At 42.5% G+C, this 25400-nt stretch overlaps 1 long non-coding RNA gene across 1 annotated transcript; it reads right to left on the bottom strand.

Moving 5' to 3' along the window:
- Positions 1-265: 265 nt before the first annotated feature.
- On the bottom strand, positions 266-22428 carry LOC121399981. The gene is made up of 3 exons (XR_005965399.1): positions 21986-22428; positions 1045-1164; positions 266-358 (listed from the first exon to the last, which is right to left on the bottom strand). It is a non-coding gene; the product is annotated as an uncharacterized LOC121399981 (long non-coding RNA).
- Between the last annotated feature and the right edge of the window lie 2972 nt (positions 22429-25400).

The following is a 25400-nucleotide window of genomic DNA, read 5'->3' as shown; positions in this document are numbered from 1 at the left end:
TTTAGAACTGTGTAAATGTGAAGATCAGCAAATGGCCTCATTGGACAGTTTGCAGAAGATTCAAATTTTATAACCAATGCAGACTAACTGTTTAATCCTGTCCCACTAAAATGCAGGAAGCACACAGTTCTGTATCATCTACTACTTGAATCAGCAGGAATTGAGAATCATCCTAACTAACAAGGGAAGGGTCAGCTGCTGCCATTCAAAATGGAATAGGGCTACAAGCTTTTGGCACCTGCATATGGTTAATCAAGTCATCAGAAATCTCCATACAAGTAAATGGTCAGTCCTCCCATGATCAGTGCTGCAAGACCTTTTTAAGGGCCACCAGGGCCAAGATCTTCCCATGCCTGACCTGTTGAGATTGAAACAAGAAATAAAGAAAAAAAACTTACATTAGTTTGTACAGATATAGATGGAAAACTCCCTCCCCCAATCACGTTTACTGACACTCAACAGTCATAAACCAGAGTTCATAATTACCACTTATTGTAAATATACATTCTTTATAGAAATTACTTAAAGTATTGAGAGATCAGCATGTTTAGTTTATCTGCATAACTGTGTGGGGATATGCTATTTCAAAGCAAAGTTCAGAGGGGATGTTTATTTACTGAGAGTGCATAGTTGTGCAAAAAATACCATTTCATCCATGTAACATTCACGGATGCTCCAGTGACATTTGAGCCAGATTCTTTTGGTACAAGTTTGGTGTGTCTATTGACGCAGGCCACTGTGGGAACCCTGGCACTACAGACACTTTTGGCTGTTCAAAGATCTTATAATCTAAAACAGTAAAGCTAAAGGAAAGGCCGTCTAAGGTAATTATTTCCGAAATCTTACATGTATCACCCACGGAGCCTAGGAAGCCCAATTTATGGCTAAAATCTTGGCATAAGAAAGAAAGTTTTGGTTAAAGGAAAACAACCCTTTTGACAATACATGCTCCAAGTCATTGGTTGCAGTGAAGAGGACCAAATGCAAGATGGCAATTGTCAACTCTGCTGTCAACACACATTTTTCAGTCAGGAAAAGCAATACCTTCTGTTTGGTAAGGTCCCAGTGATGCGATTTGGAAATGATGATTAGGCCAATCCTGTGCATGGGTACTGCATTGTCAGATTACTAATTTCTTCAAAGGATTTATCCACCTGGTGATTTCTACAAAAACATTTAGAGGACTAAGAAAACATTTTTGATTCCTATTTAGAATAGTGATGATCTGCAAGAAAAATTTTGTGCTAATAACATTTTACACCACACATATAGACATATGATGGGCGACAAAGGTACAGATGGGGATTTTCACTTTCCTCTGGATCAGCTAGTTGGGGACAACTTTTACATAGTATTACATTAAATTTGCTACTTTTAGCTACATGTAAAAGTTTTTTTTAAAAAAGTTGTAGGTTGATTCTGATGCTGGTTACTAAGTTGTATCCATTTATCTATGAACTTGATGTTTCAGAGCTTGTTATGCCTGTTAACAATATAGTATGGAGTGTATGGAAAACAATATTCTGTCCTGACTTCAAGAGGGCACTCAGGAACAGTCCCTGGATCAATTTTAATACTAAGAGCTATTTTCATTAACCCTGTATTTCCTCATTTGCTAAAAATCCACCCAACTCTTTCTTGAAACCATCTAATGTATCTGCCATCAGAGAGAGAATACCACATCTATAAAGCTGCTGCTCTAAAACACTCTGTTTTAATATTATGATGGAACTTCCTTTTTCAATATCAGTGAATGCCTTTATGTCTGCTGAAAGGATCTACTGGGGAATAAAGTATAAGGGCAAGGCCAATCATGGCGTTTTTGTGGCGTTTTTACATTGCGTTTTTAAAAAAGAACAGCCAGGCGTAAATATGCCACTGAAACCACATGCGACCGTCAACATGCGTTTTTCATGCATTTTTCAGCACATAGGATTATTTTCCCAACATGCACTTCTCATTGTTTTCATTGTTCTCATTGAGAATTTGGACGCCATATTTAAAATACTCTGCGTATTTACACAAAGTGTGGTTTCAAATGTGCAGATGCCATAGAGTTTATCGATTTGGTAATTTCTTGACGTATTGGCGTTTCTGCTAAAAAACGCCAATACTGGCGTCCTGTGGTGGATTTCAGCTTGCAAGCGCCCTGTGTGAATTGCCATAGTGCGTTTTCCATTAGTTTCAGTGGTAGTTCAGTTTATGTGTATTTACGCCTGGCTGTTCTTTTTTAAAAACGCAATGTAAAAACACCACATCTATCTGCCCTTAGGCTATGGACACACAGACTGTTGTCAGCGGCTGTTTTCAGCTTGCATAAATGGGCTGACCTCAGCCGATGTGTGACTGCACACAGGCTGATCAGATCAAATCAATGCAGCAGGGGCACTTAGCAGATCTGCTTCTCTCAGCCTGCAAAATTACTCAGGCTGACAACAGCCGCTGATCAGCCACTGACAACAGCCTGTGTGTCCATAACTTTAAACTATGGACACACAGGCTGTTGTCAGCGTCTGTTTTCAGCCTGCGTAATTGGGCTAATCTCAGCCTGTGAATGACCACATCAATGGAGCAGGGGCAATGAGCAGATCTGCTTCTCTCAGCCTGCAAAAATATGCAGGCTGACAACAGCTACTGATCAGCTGCTGAAAACAGCCTGTGTGTCCATAGCCTTCGCGAGTTTATTGTATGATCCACTTATGAATTTGCAAAGTGTATGGACCTAAGGGTTTTCTGATTAATGGAATTCAAACATACGAGTCTGCCACAGGATCAAATTGTGAAAGTACAGGACACAATATTTGGTATATTATAACTTTTTTTGCAAAAGAATTTTATTTCTAAAATTCAGAGGCGGAAATGGGTGCCAAATGGAATGCAAACAATTTTACCTTTGTGCAAAAAAAGTTTTTACTTCCCACATAAGTGTTCAATTGCCAGTGAACAAAATATTGCACATTTCATAGTTTGTGTAGTATATGTAAACTGAAATAGTCATTACTTTTCTGACAAAAATAAAAAATACCAGGGATGCTAAATTTGGCACATTATACACCAGAAATGCTTTCATAAAATGAATTCTGTTTGCCACTATGCAATTATATATGTAACAAGGGGATTAATGCAGGTGCTAATGTTAGACCTACAGTATTACCATTAAAGCAGAAACAGACACAATTCTATCCAAATTCCCAATGGGAGATAGTCTGTTAATCTGATAATCTGTAAGGATAAGGCCAGACGAGGAGATTCGGGGAGGTTTTGCCGCCTGGCGACATAACGCCACGTCTTTTTCGCGACTATCTCCCCGAACTGCCTCAGCATTTTTTCCCCATGGGCTACAGCGGAAAATCGCCTGCGCCAATGCACACGTGGCGATGCGTTTTCAATAGTTGCCCAAAGTTGCCTCGTTGGGGAAAAAACGCTGAGGCAGTTCGGGGAGATAGTCACGCAAAAGACAGTCGCCAGGCGACAAAACCTCCCGAATCTCCTCGTCTGGCCTTACCCTTAAAAAAAATGTCCTTGCTAAAATGAAGATCAAACAGCCCACAATTAACATCATAAAATATTGGGTAAGCCCCATTATAAAAATGTGACCTGGGCTTAACCCAGGGTGCTAGCCATATATGTTTTGCAGGGTCCCTATTTTAATAGATGAAACCCAAACCCCATCCCTAGCCCTGTTCTTCTGATTCCAGAACTTGTTCTTGGAGGAAGGTGGTGGTCCTGTACCAAGCCTTTTTTTAAAAATCCTTTGCATGTGCTGAAGTTGCCCTTTGTTTAGAGCTTTATGGCAGATGCTACCTTTAGAAAAAAATTTAAATATTGACACATGTGGTGCTTTGATAGCAGTGCTCTTAGTAAGAACCACATAGGCCAAAAAGTCTTTAATCACCAGTTCCCACAGAAAAGAGTGGTAAATGTCTGATGATGATAGGTGGGCACTGCTTGTCCAGTTGGCTTTTCTAGGTTTGTATTCTTTGGCCTAACCTACAAAATCAGTATTTGTTACCCCTCAAACCTGGGCCTTATTTCAAATGTATTGGGTTCTATTCTGGGATGCAAACACCCAGTCATCAGTTAATGACTGAAAATAAATTGGCACGGTATTAAATGTTATTGTCACTTTGCTAAGTTACAAGTAAAATGAGAACCACTCGGGGCATATGCATATCATCACTCATGTGTCATTCCGAATAGTGTCACTGCAAGACACCTTTTAATACCACAATTAATGCTTTAAGGCATTCCATGACGTTAGAGGACTTCTTAGTTATGTACAGGTCAGGAAAAGTACCCATATCCAACCTTTAAAAAGCAACCTGACTCAAATCATTCCTTTCTATCTTGAACTGAAACTAATGGTAACACCACACAGGGTGAGAGGCTCCATGACTGAGATCACCAAGAGGCTGTTATCACAGAAAGCAAGCGAAGGGGCTGACTCAAGAGCTAAGAAGGCAATATCAGCAGCTGGATTCACCATTTGCCTAAACCAAAGAAATAGACCCTTTCTATAGATAGAAAAATCACTTTTTTTATCAGAGTTTCCTAGAGGGAACCGGTAAAAAAGAGTGACTGTAAATGAATATGCATACACCCATTTGGGTTGACAGAATTTAACAGTGGCTTGTATTGACATTTCGAAGTGCCCTGTGATCCAAGCCCAATGTCTCTCCTGAAATGGAGCTGGGAGAAGCTGGGTCACTGGATGAAAATACAAGTAACTGAGGACTGGGGAGGCAGGTGTTCCAATAAACCCTCAAATTCGACCCTCAAAGTAAAATCCTTTGAATTCAAAGGATTTTAGTGTAAATACTTTGATTGAACGATCGAATAAAAATCGTTCGATCGAAAGATAAAATCCTTCGAATCGAATGATTCAAACGATTTTAATTGATCGATGGAAGGATTTTTATTCAATCATAAAAAACTTAGAAAAGTGCTGGGGAAAGTCCCCATAGGCTAACATTGAACCTTGGTAGGTTTAAAGTGGCGAAGTATGTAGGCAAAGTATTTTTTAAAGAGACAGTACTTTGACTATCGAATGGTCGATTAGTCGAGCGATTTTTACTTCGAATCGTTCTAATCGAAGTCGAAGGTCGTAGTAGCCTATTCGATGGTTGATCGAAGTACCCAAAAATTTTTTTCATTCGAATCCTTCACTCGAGCTTAGTAAATCTGCCCCTAGGTGCAGATGGGAGAAGGGAAGTTTGGGGGGTAAGGGTGCCGGCTATTTGCAGACGCCAGCGTTTTTTGAACATTGATGCTTTTTCCACTAAAGAATATGATGTAAGTAACAGAAGATTGAGGAAGATCTATGCACTCCAGTGCACTTCACCTGGTCTGAGGTGGTGAAGACAAGTCTGGCAAAAGAGGTAACGTTCAGTAAATCCGCATTTTAGTGAATTCACGGATTAACGTCCATTCGCCAGAGCGAATTGTCGCCTGATGCAAATTGATGCCTGCACCCATTAGTAAATCACCGATGTTCCTGCGGGCAGAAACGTTGGCGAATTGTCGCCAGAGTTTCCCACTTCGCCCTTTAGTAAATCTGCTGCATAGTCAGAAGGAAAGCCGAGGTCAATATTAGGAAACAGTCCAAAAATAGTAGAATAAGCAAACCCAGGAACATAGAACACAGACCCTATTCACGGGCAGTGATTCTAGTCTTTTGCCAACATTTAAGAGTTGAATTTGACGCTATTGCGCTGCGTGTTGATGCCGGTGTTGTGTGCTGGCGTTGTGTGTCGGTGTGATAACGTCACCGTGATGCTGCATTTTCTTTTCCTGGGCACTACCAACTTGTGAACGGTGCGGAAGAGGAGAGGAGTGCCATCGGGCGCTCCTCACAGTACCCCCCCCAGGACCTCCCAGATTTGGTTTGTGAAACTTATGTAAAAGTCAGGGGGCATAAATGTTCGACCGCTTTACCCAAGAACATTCTTCAGGACCGAAACCCTTCCATTGAATCAAATATTGCAGATAGATAAATAGAATTGCACCCTGCGCACTTATAGGAATTGGATGCTCTACACAATAAGGGGTTCCAACCCCTTATTCCTACAATAAAAGTTCCACAAAAAAGTCTCTCCTTCCTCCACCGGAGGATATGAATTGAAAAATCCCAATGTGTCCTGTGTTTTGATAGTGTTACTTGGGCAGCAATCTCAGACTCCACCAGCCGTGCTCCTCTACTTCCTTCCAAAACAAAATAAAACAAAGAGTAGTTTCAGGAAACCCTGCTTAGTTTATACTTACAGGATCCACCGGTCACGATCGCAAGGGTGTCTCACAATCCTGCTTGCAGCTCCGATATCGCCTCTCGTTCCTCTCACCCACGCTCGTCTCTCACTTCCTGGTTCTCCACTCTCTCCTACGGATTCCCGATTGGGTCAGAAGTAAGTACACCAAATAAGTACACCCATACAACTCTAAGTAATAAGCCAAAATTAATCCCACACATTATGTATCTAATAATATGGACACTTTTAGACAACTGGTCAATAAAAATTTGGACAATCTAAATGATAGGTCTATTGAAAATAATCTTACTACTAAAGAAAAAGAAACTTTATCCAAATTAAGAGAAAATAGAGAAATAGTGATAAAACCGGCTGATGAAGGTGGGGGCATTGTGGTGATGAATAGAACACAATATACGATGGAAATTGAACAACAGTTAGGGGATGGTGTACAAAATTCAAGGGAGACCCCACCGAGAAAATGAAACAGGATTTGTTTAGCATGATAGGTTATGCACAGAGAAGGGATTGTTAGTGAAAAAGAAAGAGATTTTCTAAGAAACATAAAAAAGGGATTCAAATCACAACTATAGTGTTTCGGAACACGTTCTCAAACATCATAATAGTGACCCAAGTGGTCTATGTGCAATAGAGATATCACACAAGATAAAAAATTGGAAAGTTGGAAATAATGTTCAAAAATATCCCAGGAAGAAACACGGTGGATAACATCATTAAAAATGCTGCAGCCCCCTGGTTTATATATAGAATTTGATGTAAATTGTTTTATATAATTATTTATGTGTTGTGAATATTAATATATTGGATGAGATCTCCAGCTATATGTAGATTTTATAACCTTTTATACTTTATAAAGACTAATTTATTGAGATAAGTATTTTTAGTGAATCTATAACCGTTAGCCAATAAGATGTGGCAAGGTAATGATGATGCGTATATAAGGATCACCCTATCAAGTCACATTAGAGCTTTTGAGGAAGTGAGTACATCACGAAACGCGTTAGGCCAAAAATTCCAGTTTTAAATGTGTTTATTATTGCTGTTACAATAAAGCTAAACAAATTATCTAAACCTTCCTTTTGTCACCCGGAACGGTTTCCTAAACCACAGCGTCTGGACTTTGCCTTCTGACCCAATTGGGGATCCGTAGGAGAGAGGGGAGAACCAGGAAGTGAGAGACGAGCGTGGGTGAGAGGTACGAGAGGCGATAGCGGTTCGCAAGCAGGATCGTGCGGCCAATTTGAGACACACTTGTGATCATGACCGGAGGATCCTGTAAGTATAAACTAAGCAGGGTTTCCTGGTATCACGACAACGTGCAACTGCTCTGTGTTTTATTTTGTTTTGGAGGGGAGAGGAGGAGCACGGCTGGTGGAGTCTGAGATTGCTACCCAAGTAACACTATCAAAACACAGGACACATTGGGATTTTTAAATTCGTAAGAGACATATCCTCCGGTGGAGGAGGGAGAGACTTTGTGGTAGAACTTTTATTGTAGGAAGCACACAGTTTCTTTTATAATAAAGTATTGCAGATAACCCCCTTGAAATTCTAGAATCCAAAATTTCTTCAACTTCATATTCTTGTTGACCATCAACAATTACTGGAGCAGGAAGGGAAGATTAGAAGATTAGAAGAATTAGGGAATCCGCATTTCAGGAGGGAGTTGAAGTTGAACAACCACTGTATTGACAATTTCTATAATAGGGAAAGGACCGATGAACTTAGGGCCCAACTTAAGAGAGGGTATATTCCTGATGGGAAGCCATACCATGTCTCCCATGGAAGAATTGAGGAGAAGCTTGAGGTTTCTTGTTGGTAAATGTCTTTTGGGACAAAGAACTTTTTTACAGATAGGCTTTCGTGGAGTACCAAATTGCAGACATGTGGGCTATTTGATCATTGACTGCGGGTACGTCGGACAAGAGGAGATCTTGGGGAAAGGCCAGAGGATGTTGTCCACAAATACACAGAAAAGGGGAACTTCCAGTAGAGGTATGAGAATTATTGTTACATGAAAACTCAGTCCAAGGAAGGAGATCGACCAGTCATCTTGGCATTAGGAGACATGGCATCTCGGGCAGAAGAAAATTGCAGTGAGATGCCAAGAGATTTGCATAAGGACCACCAAAATTTTTAAACAAATTGAGTACCTCTATCCGAAACTATTTCTGCTGGAAATCTATGAAAATGAAAAATATGTAGAATGAACAATTGAGAAAGTTCTACAGTAGAGGGTAGGAAGGAATGAAGTGTGCTATTTTGCTGAATCGATCAATTACTACCCATATGACTGTATTACCCGAGGAAGGTGGCAATTCCACAATGAAGTCCATAGCCAGATTAGTCGATGGACGAGAAGGAACAGGTAATGGGTGGAGTAAACCACTTTGACTGGAATGGCTAGATATAAAGGATGCACAGATGGAACAGGAGGCCGCAAATTCATTGACATCCTTCCGTAGTGATGTCCAACCGGTTCAACAGATCTCTTGTTCTTCTCACCCCTGGATGGCCGGTCTGCTTGGAGCTATGAGTCTGTTGAAGAATAGAGTGACAAAGTTGCAGAGGAACATAAGCTATACCGACAGGAGTCGTTGCATCAGATTGGGCTGACAAGACCTGAGAAGGGAATTGTGGAAGTAGAGAAGCAATGATTCTAGAAGTTAGAATAATAGGATCATTGCATTCTAGGTAACAATCTTCTGTGGAAAAACTTCTTGAAAGAGCATCAGTCTTCTTGAGGGAAGGAGAAAAAAAGAGCCCAACAAGCTTGACGAGGATTCAGTCGCCTAAGGGCTTGGATATACTCTAAATTTTTATGATCAGTGAAGATGGTGACCGGTAAAGTAGAGCCTTCCAACAAATGTCTCCATTCTTCCCATCCGAAGTCCGCCTTTGCGATAGTATAGCCCCAGCTCAGATGTCTGATGCGTCTACTTCAATGAAGAAAGGTAAGAGGGGACGGGAGCAAAGGATTTGTTCAAGAAGTCAAAAGCCTCTAAGGCTTGTTGAGGCCAGCAAATAGGTTTTACCCCTTTTCTAATGAGAGAAAGTTTAGGGGAAATGTGGGACGAAAAACCTTTAATGAACTATTATACCGGGAAGCAGGTCAATGGGGCAATCATAAGGACAATGAGGTGGTAACTTTTAGGACAATGCCTATGCTGAATGGTGCTAGGAAGATGACAATTCTTTTGACTCCAACAAGAGATCTGATATGATGACCAATCAATGGAGGGATTGTGCAAGCGAAGCCAAGGTAATCCCAGAACTACAGGAGCTGAAGGGCAGCATATAAGAAGAAAGAATAATCTTTCCAACAGTCAGGATTAGTTCCATAGTAGTCTTGGAAATGAGCAGTAGACAGTTGTCATTCATCTATTGCCAGGACCCACAGGGGAGAAGCCAATGGTAGAAGAGGAATTCCCAAACTTTCAGCAAAATCTTGGTCCATTAAGTTCCCAGCTGCTCCAGATTTAAGGAAGGCTTGCACATTAACGACACCTGCGGGCCAGTTGGATCTGTAACGGAAGCAGGAATCTATGCAAGTTCATTTGGGGAGAGGATTTAACCCAGCCCAGATAAGACTCCCCAATCTTACCTAGGCGCTGGAGTTTCCCGGCTTTAGTGGGCAATTCTTGGCAAAATGAGCCTTGCCACCACAGTACTGGCATAACCCCGCCGAGCATCTATGATGCTTTTCTTGCTCCGAAAGACGGGCTCTGCCAATCTGCATAGTGGTACTGGCAGAAGGTTGCGTTGGAGGAATTGGAAGGAGAGGCCTCTGGAAGCGTGGTGCAAGGGCTGGTAGGAATCTTTTGCCGCTCTTCTGGTTGGCTTGATGTTCTCTCTACCGAGACAGCAAGTGCAATTAAGTCCTCCAGTTGTTCAGGATGGTCTCTAGACACCAGATCACCTTTGAGGTTACTAGAGAGACCTTGATAGAATGTCGCCACATAGACCTCATTGTTCCAATAAGTCTGTGCGGCCAGGGTTCTGAAATCGATGGCATATTCACTGGAAATTCGATTCCCTTGGCGGATCTGCAGAAGACAGGAAGCAGCAGAGGCCACACGGCCTGGAGCATCAAACATGGTGCGAAACGCCTGGAGAAAGGCATTGGCATCATGAACCAACGTAGCATTCTTTTCCCAGAAAGGAGAAGCCCAATCCAGCGCCTTGCCCTCCAAACGGGAAATTATTTAACCCACCTTCTCTCACTCAGATACATATTGTTAAGGCTGGAACTCAAATTGAATCAGACACTGGTTCACAAATCCCCAACATGGCTCAGGGTCTCTGCTAAAGCGTGGAGGCAGCAGAATACGGGGTTCACTTGAGAAAGCCGGAAGCGTAGGAGGGTGAAGTATTACCGCTGGAGGATTTTCTGGGACTGATGAAGCCATAGTCGTGCGAGACAGAAGGGCATCAAGAACCTGCCCAATGTAGACTTGCTGAGCTTCATACGCCTCCGTCCGACTTGCAATACCTCAGAGTGCTTTTCCATTATCTGGTGGTGCTTCCTCAGATGGGTCCATGGCCCGTGAATACTGTCAGGGCCTACCAGCTCAGATGCGGAAGTCGGGACCAAGGAGGAAGCCAAAAGGGTAACTAAGTCCAAGTAAAGTGTCCAAAGGGTTAAACAAAGTTCGTGGTCTTTATCCAGACAGAGGATCAGTACATGCAGCAAGATTCGTAGTCAGAAGGAAAGCCGAGGTCAAGATCAGGAAACAGCCCAAAACACACCCAGTAACGTAGAACACAGATCCTATTCACTGGCAGTGATTGCAGTCTTTTAACAGATTTTAAGAATTGAATTTGGTGCTATTGCTCTGCATGTTGATGCCGGCGTTGCATGCCGGTGTGATGACAGCACCGTGCCATGACGCACCGTCTTCTTTCCCTGGGCGACCACCATCTTGCGAGAAGCGTGGGAGAGGAGTGCAATTAGGCACTCCTCACACTAAGCTGGTGAAAGGTAATGAAAATCTTACCTATGAGGAAAGAATGGCCAACTTGACGTTGTTCACACTAGAGAAGAGGCACTTAAGGGGTGATATGATAACTATGTATAAATATATAAGGGGATAATATAATAATCACTCTAATGCTTTATTTACCAGTAGGTCCTCCAACTAATCCATGGGCATCCAATTCAATTAGAAGAAAGGAGTTCCATCTAAATATTCAGAAGTGTTTTTTTACAGTGAGAGCTGTGAAGATGTGGAATTCTCTCCCTGAATCGTCGTGCACTGCTGGCTGATACATTAAATAGCTTTAAGAAGGGGTTGAGTGGCTTTTTAGCAAGTGAGGGAATACATGGTTATGGAAGATAGCTAATAGTATAAGTTGATCCAGGGACTTCCAAGTCAGGAAGGATTTTTTCCCCCAAAATTGGAGAGGCTTGAAGTGTTTTTTTAGGGATGCACTGAATCCAGGATTCGGTTCGGGATTCGGCCTTTTTCAGCAGGATTCGGATTCGGCCGAATCCTTCTGTCCGGCCAAACCGAATACTAATTTGCATATACAAATTAGTGGTGGGGAGGGAAATCACGTGACTTTTTGTCACAAAACAAGGAAGTAAAAAATGTTTTCCCCTTCCCACCCCTAATTTGCATATGCAAATTAGGGTTCGGATTCGGTTCGGTATTCGGCCGAATCCTTCGTGAAGGATTCGAGGGTTCGGCCAAATCCAAAATAGTTCGGTGCATCCCTAGTTTTTTTTATTACTTCCTCTGGATCAACTAGCAGTTAGGCAGGTTATATATAGACCTAAAAGGTTCAACTTCATGGAGGTGTGTCTTTTTTCAACCAAACTTACTATGTAACTATGTTACTACATGACATTTCTGTACAACCATTTTAAACATTTGGCCTTTTATTAAATGATCACTTAGCACTTAGTGCAGCATCCCATTTTTACCTCAGTGGATTTACTTGGGACTAAAGCAATTTGTAGGACACACTAGATATAAGCCTTTTCCAATCAACACTGCAGACAATGTAAGCAGTGCAATAAGTAGTACAGACAGGGCACAGTGAATAGTATAGCAGTCAGCCTTTAAACTACCTGATTTCCCACAGTGGCCACTCACCACTGGACCCACTATTACATCGTCAGAATGGACACCATCCCATTATATTACAGGCTTAAGAAAAGGGAAAATTGTGTCATACTTGCCGTGATTGTGCTTTTCTGGTCATCTCCATGTCAGTACTCACAGGATAGGCATTCCCTCTCCTGAATTAAGGACCCCTAACACATAAATTAGGAGAAATACCCTGTAATGGAGAGGACCAGGAAAGGAAAATCACTGTAAGACACAATTTTTCCTTTTCCTTGATCCTCTCCATGTCAATACTCATATGTATATGCATATGCATATTTAGTTTATAGTGCACAATAAAGGTGTATGTTGATGACCAAGATGCTGCTCTACAGATGACTTCTAGCAAAAGGCCTGCTTCTACTGCCCATGAAGCTGATTGAGCCCTGGTTGAGTGTGCTGTGATAGAGGCTGGCTTTTCTTGATTTGCCTGAGAGTAAGCCTTTTTGATGACCAAGTGAATCCATCTGGAGGTTATGCGACTGGATGCTGCTTGGCCCTTTCTTGAACCCTAAGGAAGAACGAATAACCTGACCTGAATAATCTGACTTTCTCATGAAACTATTTGCCTTACAGTACTTTTGTATTTGTGCTGCCACATCCAACTCCTTCATATCTGAATCTGTGGACTCCTGGCTGAAAGTAAGCACCACAATCTCATCCTTCAGGTGAAATTTGGTGGAACTATTGGACAGATTATTGGAAGGGGCTGGGGAAGACCAAGCGGTCTTGGTAGACATAGGTACCACTGACAAAGTTAGAGGAGGTGGCGAAGTCCTCAAGAACGATCTTTATAAACGATATTTATAAAGTTGAGGGCTAGGACTTCGAAGCTAATTTTCTCAGAGATTACCAGTGCCCCGTGCAATGCTAAGAAGATAGCAGGAGTTTAGGGAGATTAATGCGTTGCTGAGAGATTGGTGTAAGGGTTTTGGGTTTTTGGAGAACTGGGCTGATTTCTCAGTCGACTACAGGCTCTTTGCTAAGGATGGGCTGCACCTCAATGATGATGGTGCAGCTGTTTTGGGAGAGAAGATGGCTAGAAGGTTGGAGGAGATTTTAAACTAGGCGTGGGGGGGGGGGGGTCCAGTAAAGGATTCAGTGGAAGACAGGTTAGATAAGATAGTGGGCAAAGGAAGGAAAAATGGGGGTGGAGATTTGGTCGGGGGTACTGTTATGGACAGGGAGGACTACATGTCATTTGTTCAATATGGTATCAGTATTAAATGCATGTTTGCAAATGCAAGGAGTCTCACTGGTAAAATGGGAGTGCTGGAGGTGCTGGTGCTGGAGGGAAAATATGATGTGATTGGTGTGGCCAAAACATGGCTGAATGAGTCGCATACTTTGTTTAGGAGGGATAGAGGCAATAGAAAATGAGGAGGGTTATGTCTGTTTGTTAGGCTTGTAATGTAAGTGAGGAGGAGGAGGCTAAGCTCTTGATGCAAATAACTGCAAAGGCTGCTAGTTTGGGTAAAGTAAAAAAATGCTATTCTGGATCTAGTGATCTCTACTGACCCAGAACGTATAGCAAATGTGCAAGTCATTGAACCCCAGGGTAATAGTAACCATAATGTTATATCATTTAATGTCTGGTGCAAAAAACAAATATATACTGGGGCAACAAAAACCATGAATGTTAGAAAAGCTTATTTTAGTGCCTTGAGGGTTGCCCTTCAGAGCATTGATTGCGACATTATGTTTTCAGCTAAAAACACAGAACAGAAATGGTTGTCATTTAAAATGATATTAAATCGTTACTGTTCTCAATTTATTCTCTTAAGGAGTAAACACACTAAGAATCACCCTATGTGGCTTAATATAGATGTAAAGAAGTTAATGAGAAAGAAGAGAAAGGCATTTAAGATAAGCTGCATTTAATGAATATAAACACTATAATAAATGTTGTAAAACAGCAGTATGGTTGTAACAGATACAGAAAAGGCAAATGTGCTAAATCAGTGCAAATGCTTGAAGTTACCACTTTTTATTAAAACTGTCCCGGGAACCTTAATAAAGACAAGAGAATTTGTATAATGCCCTACACATGAGCCCACTGTAAAATGAATGTTCCATATGTTATGAAATGTCTGTAGAAAAACGGTTACCCAAAAAAGTTTGTTAGAACTTTTGTAGGCAATCTCGCTTAAAAGCAGGAAAAGTCACCATTGTTTTTTGAACTTTAATGCATTTTCGGCACACAGGATAAGATGTAAGTGAAGATTGAGGAAGATGTAGTTTCTGGTCTGAGGTGGCGAAGTGAAGTCTGGCAAAAGAGGTAAGGCTCAGTAAAATCCGTACTTTACTGAATTATCGGAATAACCACCTTTTGCCAGAGCCAAATAGTGGCCTGTCGATAGAGTGCGAATGATCGATAGTGATGGTCTCTTTGGCTGGCGATTTGACGCATGCTCCTGTTAATGAATAGGCAATGTCCCTGGGGATGGTAACTCTGGCGAATTGTCGCTAGCATTATGTCACGATCACCGCCCGGAGCAGTTCCAGGAGCTCCAGGCGGCGTGTCCTCCCCTGCCGGCGTCGCTCCCAAAATGGCCGCGCCCATGGCCGCCACGTGGGTAGCGGCGCTGGCGCAATGACGCCAGCGTGTCGACGCAAGGGCGCCAATGACGTCACTATGGTACCAAATTCAAATATAAAAACGATACCAAGACGCCAGAATGGCGCCCAAGTATAGGAATCATTACAGTGTGTTTCCTGGGTTTCCTGTGTACTATTTTGAGACTATATCTTGTTCCTGATTGTTGCCTGACCTCTTGCCTGGACTTTGGACTTTGCTTATTATTCTGCCTGCCCTTGAACTCTTGCCTGGACTCTGATAAGCCTTCTGTTTAACCCTTTTGGACACCACAACCTTGATCCCTTTGTGGGCTTCCTCCTTGATCCTGACAACCTCGCTGTTGAGAGCATCCCGGCTCCCTGACACATTAGCAACTTCCTTTAGTGAATATGCCCCTATGAGTGCTAATGGATCTGGATCCGGGTGAAGGAATAGACCCTGATGCAGCATGTGGTCCAAGGTCGGAAACTTCCAAGGATGATCCACTGTAAACCAGGGCCTCTGAGACCAAACTGGGGCAATGCAGATCACTTCCACGTGTTTTTCTTTGATCTTCTGAATCACCCTTGGAATCAGAGGTAGAGGAGGAAAGATGGAACCCAATCGGAATGTCCATGTCTGTGTGACCAGTTGTACCTGCAAAGTTTTCTGCTTAGTATTCTGGCGCTTCTAAGTTGCTCGGTGCTTGGGTATCTCCGTCCTTATTTGGAGTGCCGCTTCACGTCATCACGCAATGGCGCGAAGTTTAAATATTTAAAGGGCTCTCTGCCAGTTGTTTGTTGCCCAAGTTCCTGGGTGTTTCTTAGTCTGTTATGTGAGCCTGTGTTTGACCCTTGCCTGTCCTTGACTATGCCATCTCTTGCTGCCTGTACTGACTCCTGTCTGGTTTGACTATTCTTCTTGGTGCTGTTTCTCCATTTATGACCTTAGCCTGTGACTCCGACTACACTCCTGTTGTCTGTTGGTATGGCATTGCCCGTTTGGTTTGACCTAGCCTGTTCATTGACTACACTGACTGCTCCCCTGTCCCTTCCATACACTTTCTGTTTCCATGTTCGCCCAGATGTCTCTCCCTGGTTTTCTCACAATAAGACCTGGCTGCATCTGAGTATTGGAGGGCTCCACCCGAAGCCAAAGGTGGCTGCTATAGAGTGGCAGAAGAGTGGGCCGAGACCGGAACCTTGGGGTTTGGGAGACCTTACGTTACAGCTGGACTTCTGACAAAAGTCAAGGACTTTTTGTACCCCTATGTCTTCTTATATATTCAAATGCTGTTATGTTGTCTGATTTGATTTTGAACCATTTTCAAATGTTCCTGGAAAAATATACATGCTCGCAAGATTGCCCTTAGTTCTAAGATATTCAATGGAACTTTTGATGAGAGAGATGGCCAACAACTTTGAACTACCTGTGAGCCGAGTTCTGCCCCCAACCTATTCCTGAGTCGTCCATTGACATTACAATCCATTTTGATGGAAAAAGGTTGATGCCCACAGTAAGATGCACTGGATTCTTTCACCAAAGCAGGGAAGATAACAGGTGGGATGGCAACTGAATCCATTGGGATAGAGAGACCCCATCCCATTGCTGTTGGACAGCACTTAGAGTGGTCTCATCTTCCAATGCCCATGCAACCAGTCTGATTGTAGAGGACATCATCCCTAGCTGATGCTCCAGCTTCTGACATCAACAGGTTTATGGCTGTCCTGAGTGAAATCTTCCTGAAACTGTATCTATGGATGCTCCTAGAAAAGAGAAGTTTTGAAGTAAGGACCAAATGGCTCTTTTTTGTGTTTATGAGCTACTCGTGGGATGATAGCACCTCCAAGTACAGGTCGCTGTGTTCGACTGTCTGCTGTCTTAAAGAAAGCCAGTATGATAAGGTTGTCTAGGTACTGGAAAGGATGAACCTTCTGCCATCTTAGGTATGCCATTTGGGTAACTATGACCTTTGAGAGTACCCTCTGGGCTGTTGCTAACTTTCGGACCTGGAAGTGAAGATGGCCCATTAAGAAACAAAGGAATCTCTGGTCGGACTCTGCAATGGGGATGTGATGGTAAGTATCCCTTATGCCCAGGGAGCCCATCCAGTCCCCTCGAGATATTGCCAACTTCACTAACTCAAGAGATTCCATCTTGAAATGTTGTATTCTCAAAGTTCGGTTCACCATGACTAAGTCCAGGATAGGCCTCCATGCCCCCAAAGGTTTCCTTTTTATAAAGAACTGAGAGCAGAGTCCTAAGCCTCTCTGATCTGTTGGGACCTGCTGCGAGGATAAGGTGATTAGACACTGCTGATGCATCTTTCTCTTTAAATTTTCTGCAGGAACATGAGAGGCCCGAAATCCCAAGGCTGGAAGATTGGAATTGAACTCCAGTCTGTAATCGTCCCACATGATCCCCTGCACCCATCTGTCTTTTATGGATTGTTTCTAGGCTGCCTGAAATTGATGAAGTCTTCCTCCCAAAATAATCCTCCTGGATCACAACACCTTCATAACTGCTTTCAGGTGTTTTATGATTGTTTTCTTCTCTTTGGATAAGCGGAATAAGCCTGATTGACCCCCCTTTCCAGCTATCAGGCCTGGAAGATTCCATTCAGGTGCAAAAAGACCACCAATCATAAAGGTTAAATCTGGATTTAGCAGACCCCCTTCCTCTAAGAATGCTTCTTCTTTTGGGCCAATATCTGACTCTTACCACCAGATTACAAACAGCACCTGCCCTTGTAAGGGGAAAAATCAGAGAGCTACTTTAGAGGCCATGTTGGCCTTCCATGATCTTAGCCATAAGGCCTTCCTTATATGATTGTCATTTACGTCAATAAATACATCTGAACTATTCATTTTCAGTTTCTCATACCCTTTCATGTGAGTTGTAATGACTGAGCTGTACAAGGCGGGGCCCTTTGCTAAACTAAGTAATGCATCTTATCATTAGTTGTGGCATTTTGATTTGCAAAACCTGTTATATGACATTCTTACACATACATAACAATTCTTGTTCCAGTTTTTTTTCTATAGCTATTACGTACTAAATTGAACACACCCCATGAGCAAAGAAGCTATTTTAATGCAGTCATTGTAGTTAAAAGCTGCCTTAAAATATTCAGTCAGGAACGACCAGTTGAGTGTCAGATGAACTATTCTCCACCCTGGGATATAAATGTTCCTTTTTGTTATGTGATGCAAAGACAGAGACACTGTTAAATGTGACAGACTACAGCTTTGTTTAACACAGTCTGTGTATGCACCTGTGCAATTGAATGTATGTTTGTGCATCTTATGCAGTAGACAGAGTTTTCCCCATGTATATCAGCAAGGCAGACTTATTTATGTTCATTATATGTATGCTCACACGCATACTCTTAGTACTTTAGCACTTCTGTCTGGGGTCATAGTAAATGACTCCTGTGGAGCAGCTTCAGATTCTCTGTTTGCCCTGCTTAGCTGAAGAAATAACAAAACATGTAGATTTTTAGTGAATAAAACAACAGGCAAAATAACTTTCTGCACAAGCCCTGGTCATTAAACTTGTGTTGAACAAGGTGGTATACTGCCCCTATGCGCTAATAAAAAAATCTGAACCCTTTCACACAAACCCTTTTACTGGGTTTTTAAGCAAATATGTCATTCAGAAAGGTACCTCCACCGATGCATGCTCCTTGCAACTTGTCTTGTGACAAGATACAGTAGATGTCTTTAAATACCTAAACACCTCCAAGTACCCAAACACTGAAAATAAGTAAACATTCCAGTGAAATAGAAACCATAACATAACTTATTACTTAATTATTTTTCGCCATAAAGAACCCTGCAGCCTGTGATTTGTGTTGTAAAATCCAAATAAACTAACCCCAAAAAAAATATATTTTTTTCCCTTTGCAAAATGTGCTTAATATTGACATATTATCTCCCATATGTTCTTGGGTTCAGGGCAGCCATTATACACTTTGGGGCCCTGTACAAGTTATTCATCTGGGGGTCTCACCCACCTCATGAACACAAGTGCATGGTACCAAAATTTTTGGCCATGGTCCTTGTATGCACTGCACAAATGATCAGCTAACAGGTTTTCCAAGGACTTTTTTTATCCACAGCTAGTATGATACAAACAAATCAGGGGTCAAAAAACCAAGGGTCAGCAGACTGTATGCTAGTCCCTTTCTCCAGGCCCCTCTGCCAGTTTAACTTTAACCCCTGCTACAAACAATCAAAATGCCTGCCTTTGTATATATTTTGTCTTCCCTATTAATAACAATGTCATCACGTTATCAGTACCACTATATGGCAACCCTATAAACCAGCAGGATCGTGAATGGGTACTGTGTATGCTGGGCCCCACCAAAGATGGTTTTGCAGGGGGCTCTGCTTTTTCAGGTTACACCAATGCCTGTCTTCAGTGTGTTGAATTAGACTAAAAAGAATATATTGCAAAATTTATATACAAATCTTCTTATAGTTGACTTATGGAGCTAATGTAATCTTTGCACTGCTGGAGTTTATGTTGGACTGTTCAGATGGGTTATCATGATCCTAAATTATATATTTTGGTGCAAACATGCGGCAGGGATTTACATATGTACTCTGCTGCTAGTATTTTATTTATAAAAAATTAAATACCTTACATAAGGTAAATTATCTTTTTGAAATATGAGCAGCAGAAAGGTGGACACTGAGAAACTGTTAAAGGGTTATATTCACTGAAAGCTGGTGGCTGACTGAGCATAGCTCTTTAACTGTCCATGTAAATCAGACAGACCTTTGGACTTTTGTCAGGGCTGTTACCAGAATATTTTTTTAGACACAGAGCTCTTGGAAATGATTATAACAATGGTGTTATTTTAACCTTAGCTTGGTGCAATGGACTACATTTTCATGTCAATAAAGATTCTTTTCATTATTATGTAATTATTGATGGCCAGATAATTCCAAATATCTTACTTCCACTATATATTATTGTCATTTGCAAACAGTTGTCCTTCACAGTAATATTATTTTTTTTTGCAGGATCTTAAAAAACAAAGGATTTTTGCAGTACTCAGAGGATGTAACTCTTCACTCCCTTTTTGTGCGAACTGTTTAAAGTTGTCCTTCACAGTAATATTATTTTTTTTTTGCAGGATCTTAAAAAACAAAGCATTTTTGCAGTACTCAGAGGATGTAACTTTTCACTCCCTTTTTGTGCTGCACCTGCACACTTGTGACCTTCCCCAGGAATTTGTAAATTGTTCCTCTGGCTCCTGTGCAGCAATGGGACAAAGCAGAGGGGGAAACTCACAGATATTAAAAATTAGAAAAAGGTACTAAGAAAACTGGACACAGAAAATCATCCTGGGTCAAAAAAAAATGTGTATATTACAGCATTAATTTAGCGAGACTGGCTACATTTTTCTAGTTCTCATTTAAGGGCTATGAACAACACTTTTATCGTTTTTTATAATCTTTTTATATTGCTTATAACATAACATAAACACTATTTTAACACTATTGTGACAGTTGTGGTAAATACATAAATCTGCATCTATATATACAGTGCTACGCAATATGTTGGCGCTATATAAATACATGTTAATAATATATATATACAAATGTATTGAAAAGTACACAAACACCTGCTTGTCCAAGATTCATCACCAGGCATGGGTGTTCTTTGGTTTAATACCTCAGTAAGTTCCCGTCTGCACAGATCACTTACATGTGATCTAAGCGTTGCATGTTAATTTCAACCTAAAGGCGTTGAAAACTAAAAAAATTATTTGAAGAATTGCACTTGGGTGACTATAAGTACCCAGTGTAAATATGAGTGCAAGTGGGTTTGCTGGTATTACTCAGTGTGTGTCGTGTCACATGTATGTGGTGGTGTGTTGGAGCAGCAGTTCCATTCAGTATTTACATGTGAGAGATGCAGGTGGGTTTTCATCTTGGAATCTGAACTGTAGACACTAAGAGTGGTGGCAAATGTGGGGGAGGAAAGGTCCCAGTGTAGTGGGGGGGGGGGGTGGAGGAGAAGGGGCAGTGGAGACAAATGAGGAAGATAGGTTTATAACAGTCAAGAGGGGACGTAGCGGACAGAAGGGTATGAGGATTGGTCCACAGCTGGTCCAAAGCAACAGATTTTCCATTTTGGGAGAAGATGCTGGGGAGGACCACTCTGAACTGGCGTGTATGGAGCAGGCTGACTCTCAGAGCACCCTGGGTGTCAGGGGTGTATTTATATAAGTGAAGTTAATAGTGAAGTTCCGCCACTAGAGTGAAATTCCGCCTCTCTCCATTCATTTCTATGGGATTTTTATAGGCGTATTTATCAAAGGGTGAACTTTCACTTTCACCTATTGATAAATACGCCTTTCAAAATCCCATAGAAATGAATTGAGAGCTGCGGAATTTCACTCTAGTGGCGAAACTTCACTCTTTGATAAATTTGCCACTCAGTGTGTCTAATATGAGCAATAGGGGGAGTGCAAGGAAGGAAAGGCAGTTTTTAGCTATAGGAGATTCAATTATTAGAAAGGTGGAAAAGGTTGTCTCTTGAAAGGACCCTTCATGCCAAACAGTCTCCTGCTTGCCTGGTGCTGGGGTTGGGCATAATGGTGGAATGAGTGCACAGATTATTGAGTGGGGCTGGGGAAGTGGTCTTGGTACACATAAGTACGAATGACAAAGTAAGAGGAGGGGCGGAAAGACCAGCAAATTGTATTGTATTAGTATGCTATAGACCCCCATAATGTAAGTGCAGAAGAGGAGGCTATGCTCCTGATGCAAATAGAAAAGGCTGCTAGTTTGGGGAAAGTAATGGTAATTGTGGATTGTAATTACCGAGATATTGACAACAGTACTGCCAGGACAATTAATGGGAACAAGTTTGTAAACTTGTTGCATGACAATTTTATGGCACAGGTTGCTGATGAGCAAAAAATGCTATTGGTGATCTGTAATGACCCAGAATCTATAGCAAATGTGCAAGTAATTGAACTCCTAGGAAATAGTGACCATAATGTGATCTCATTTAATGTCTGTGTAATAGCTTACCGTGGTGGTCTAGTGGGAGGAGGTCGGCAGGGACGAGTGAGGTACGTCCTCTTCCTCTGGTGTTGCCGGTTCTCATGGCGTGGGTGCCGCGCCTCTGCTCCCTTTATAGGGGCATTTGCGATGGCGTGCTTATGTCAGCGCGCAATGGCACGGAATTCGAAGTGTTTAAAAGGCGCATTTTGGCTTTAGATCATTGCCCGTTATAGGATCATTCTTCATGAGTTCCTGGTGCTCTGTATTTGTATTCCTGCCTGTTAGCTGATATCTGACTCCTGTTTTTGACCCCTGCCTGCCTGACTAATCTGACTTCTGGTATCCTGACCCCTGCCTGGTGATTCGACTATTCTACTCTCTGTAATCCGATCTGTGCCTGTATTGACTCCTCTCGATTGATATCCCAGCTTTGACCCTTGCCTGTCTGACTTCATTTGTATTCTGCCTGCACCGACCCGGCCTGATTTGACTATGCTTTCCACCTACGCCTTGTATTGTGACCTTCTGCCCAAAAGACTCTGCTTTACCGTCGTGCCCCTTTGCTTATCCAGAACCCTTTGCTTGGCACCTCTCTTAATAAGACCTGGCGGCATCCGATAAGCCGAGGGCTCCTCCCGAGGTGAAAGGCGGCTGTTAAAGGCAGAAGCAAGAGCCAAGAACAGGGTGCTTAGCATAGGTTCTGGATTTAGGGTGCCGACTGTGACATTATCAGCATTCTTGACCTAATCAAATAGTTCAGAAATCAGCGGAAAGGGATAACGATTTTTGATGGTAATTTTATTAAGACCTCTATAGTCGATACATGGGCGAAGACCCCCATACTTCTTGCGCACAAAAAGAACCCAGCATCAGCAGGGGAACAAGAAGGCCTCATGAAACCTCTTTTGAGGTTTTCTTTGATGTACTCTTTCATTACTTGGGCTTCGGGCAAAGAAAGAGGATAAGTTCTCCCTCTAGGGGGAGTAGACCCAGGAATGAGGTCATTTGGCCAATCATAGTGGGGTAAGGTTTGGCAGCTCTTTTAGAAAATACATCAGAAAAATCAGAATATGCCACGGGTAAACCATCTAGAGACGTGACTGCCACCAATTGAGGAACACTTATGCAAGAGCCCTTACATTTTTGATCCCATTGAAGAATCCCCCCAGTTACCCAATCAATATGTGGGTTATGTACCTGTAACCAAGGTAAACCTAAAATGAGAGGAGAAGAAGAACCTTCAATAACAAAGAAATATAACTCCTCAGAGTGCAGGTTGTTAGTGTACATGGACAAGGCCACAGTTTTCCTGGTTACCAGACCTGTCCCCAAATGGCTTTTGTCAACGGCTAAGATTCTCATGGGGGGAATTAAAGGAGTTAGAGGAATATTAAACCTTACTGCGAAGGCAGCATCCACAAAATTCCCCGCCGCCCCAGAATCCACAAAACCTTAACCATAGGCCAGGTTAAATTAACAGGTACCATGATCCTAGAGGAAAATTGGGGAGAGGAAACTTCTCGACCCAAATGGAGCTCCCCTTCTCCATTTAGGCTTTGAAGTTTCCTGACCTCTTAGGACACTGGTTAAGAAAATGACCCTTTTCCCCACAGTAGATACATAGACCCTGAGACCGCCTGTGGCCCTTTTCCTCCGGAGATAGATGAGTTATACCCAACTGCATGGGTTCCTACTGAGGAAGAGACACAGAGGGGTTAGATGGTTTAGTATTAGTAAACCCAGTAAGAATAGATGTACCCTTCTCACACCGTCTCTCCCTCTGCCTTCTATCTACTTGGATGGCTAGAGACAGTAGACATCCAAATTAGTAGGCAGAGGGTAGTTTACTAAGCTGTCCGTGACAGTATCAGAGAGCCATATCCGGAATTGGCTACGAAGAGCCATGTCGTTCCAACCAGTTTCTACATCCCACCGGCGGAACTCAGTGCAATACACCTCTGCATCCCGTTTTCCCTGACATAATTTACAAATCGCGGTATTGGCCGATGATGCACGAAGTATCGCCATGGTGTTAAAGAAGGTTTCAAGAGAAAAATGGGCAGAGTCAGAGGAGGATAATCTTAGGGCCCAAATTTGTGGGTCATCTTGTAACAGGGTCATTACAAACCTCACTTTTTCCTCCCCAGTAGTAAAGGAGAGAGTGAAAAAGCTAAGGTATAATTTGCATGCCTCCTGAAAGACAAAAAATTTTGTTCTATGCCCACCAAATTTTTTGGGGAAAGAAGTTTTGGGTTCATGGTATTTATGCATATTACCCATCACAGCAGGAGAACCCTCAGGGACAGCAACAGGAGGAGAGACTACTGGACTTGGCAACTGCTGCGACTGCTGTGTCCAGTCTGCGAGTCAGGTTATGGAAACCTTGCATCAGGTAGTCTTGCTTTCGCTCATGATCCTCCAAGCGCTGTAGCAGAGTAGTGAAGAGCGCTTCAGTGGTGGAAGGAGCAGCGGCAGCGTGACCCTCATCGTCCATTTTCTGGCCCGTTATAATGTCACGGTCGGTACCCTAAATCCAAAACCTATGCTAAGCACTCGGCTCTTGATTCTGCCTTTAACAGCCGCCTTTCACCTCGGGAAGAGCCCTCGGCTAATCGGATGCCGCCAGGTCTTATTAAGAGATGTGCCAAGCCGAGGGTTCTTGACGAGCAAAGGGGCACAACGGTAAAGCAGAGTCTTTTGGGCAGAAGGTCACAGTACAAGGCGTAGATGGAAAGTGTAGTCAAATCAGGCTGGCTCGGGGCAGGCTGAATACAAACAAAGTCAGACAGGCAAGGGTCAAAGCTGGGATATCAGTTGAGAGGAGTCAAGACAGGCACAGATCGGATTACAGAGAGTAGGATAGTTGAATCACCAGGCAGGGGTCATGATACCAAAAGTCAGATTAGTCAGGCAGGCAGGGGTCAAAAACAGGAGTCAGATATCAGATAACAGGCAGGAATACAAATACAGAGCACCAGGAACTCATGAAGAATGATCCTAAAACAGGCAATGATCTAAAGCCCAAATGCGCCTTTTAAACATTTCGAATTCCGCGCCATTGCATGCTGACATAAGCACGCCAGCAAAAATCCGCCTATAAAGGGAACAGAGGCACGCCCTGAGAACCGGCAACACCAGAGGAAGAGGATGTACCTCGTGGCGGGCGTCCCTGTCGAGGGGGGGCGGCAAGCGTCCCTGCCGACCCCCTCCCACTAGACCACCACTGTAAGCTATTACAGTCTGGTGCAAAAAACAAATATAGACTGGGAGCTCCCAGTGAGAGCAGCCATGTTATTCAGACCGCATGTGCATAATGAGCTTCTGACATTACACACGTGAATAATGAGTAAGCATTTGCTCATTATGCTCATACATGCGTGGAAAGTCCAAAATGAATTTCTTGGACAAGGCGCATTAGCGGAACTAAAATCACGAAACAAAA

The sequence above is a fragment of the Xenopus laevis genome, chromosome 2L (genome assembly GCF_017654675.1).
Source record: "Xenopus laevis strain J_2021 chromosome 2L, Xenopus_laevis_v10.1, whole genome shotgun sequence".
Lineage (NCBI taxonomy): Eukaryota > Metazoa > Chordata > Amphibia > Anura > Pipidae > Xenopus > Xenopus laevis.
This window is presented reverse-complemented; position numbering and strand designations above follow the sequence as displayed.